Below are 1,316 nucleotides of genomic sequence, written 5' to 3'. Positions count from 1 at the left end.
GAGATCTTTTTGAAGGCTTTGACCCAAACTGTTTAAACAGCTGGTAGACTAAAACTTGAAATCCCCACACGCGAAAAGAACTATTTTGGGAATGCAGCTACCCCCTTCAAAGTCATTTGACTTGGAAGGTTGGCCTTTACACCAAATCAAATAACTGAGGAATGGGGTTAGAAAGTTTCAAAAAGTATCATTAACCTCGAGCGATTCAAGACTGATCTGTGGACGAGGGGAAAAAAAAATGAAGTGTAAAAGAAATGATTAAAAAAATGCTTTCAAAAAGAATGAAGCGGGACATCCCCAGGCTTGAAAAGATAGTGTTTCCATCGCCACATCTCCAGGGTTGTAACTGAGGCCCGCAGTCACAGTTCAGGAAGAAACCGTCCACTAAGTGGCAGCACGCTACGCTAAGCCAGTTATCAACGTCCTTCGAGCAGCTTTTTTGTCGCCATTCGGCAGCGCACCCTCCTCCCGTCCTCCAGGGAGGGACCTAGAAAGGTTGTAAGAGTTTTCTCCTGAACCCACAAAGGAATCAAGAAGTGTCACAGGATGTCAGCAACTCCGTCTCTGTTTTCCCTCCGTCTCCTCAGGTGCCCCGCCCGCACGGGCCATCGGGCCCGCGAGGCAGCCTCTGTCGCAGGTCGCCTAGGCGTAGGAGGCGGCCGGAGGTGACCACAGCTGCCCAACAGTTGGGGTCCCAGGCTGCCCGGTGTGACGCAGCGGGCCCCTCTCCACCCCTCCCCACAGGCGCTCCGACGGGGCCGGGGCCGGGGCCGGGGCCGGAGAGAGATGCGGGCCAAAGCCTGGGCGACCGGACCCCACGCACGACCCGGCCCCCTGGGCTTATCCAGCGCGGCGCTTCTGCGGCTCCCCGAGCCCCAACACAGTCTTCAGCATCTCGTCATCCCTCTGCTTCCCCGGTTCCTCTCGGTCTCTCCCCCGCAAAGTCCTTGCGCAACTGTCCCGAGCGACAGCAGCGTCCACACCCGCACGCAGCGAGCCTCTAGCTGCCACTTCCCGGAACTCAACTCGCGGCGGGTGAGGGAGGGCACCAAAGCCAGCATCAGCGGCCCGCGGCTGTGGCCAGAGTCCGGCGGCCTCCGCGCGGCTGGCGTACGGCTCCCATCGGCGCGCGTGCGCGCACTCGCTCTCCGCCCCACCTCAGCACCAATCGCTTTCTTCCTACGGCCCACGACTCCACAACGTAGCCCCTCCCACCGCCCGCGCGCCGGCAGGAGCGGTTTGGCGTGCTCGCGCCTGCGCCCTAGTCAGTCCTCCTCGCGCCCAGTGGGGAAAGGGAGTGAGCAGGGGGCTTACGT

The sequence above is a fragment of the Diceros bicornis genome, assembly GCF_020826845.1.
Source record: "Diceros bicornis minor isolate mBicDic1 chromosome 21 unlocalized genomic scaffold, mDicBic1.mat.cur SUPER_21_unloc_1, whole genome shotgun sequence".
Lineage (NCBI taxonomy): Eukaryota > Metazoa > Chordata > Mammalia > Perissodactyla > Rhinocerotidae > Diceros > Diceros bicornis.
The sequence above is the reverse complement of the archived record's forward strand: the minus strand, read 5'-3'. Positions refer to the sequence as shown.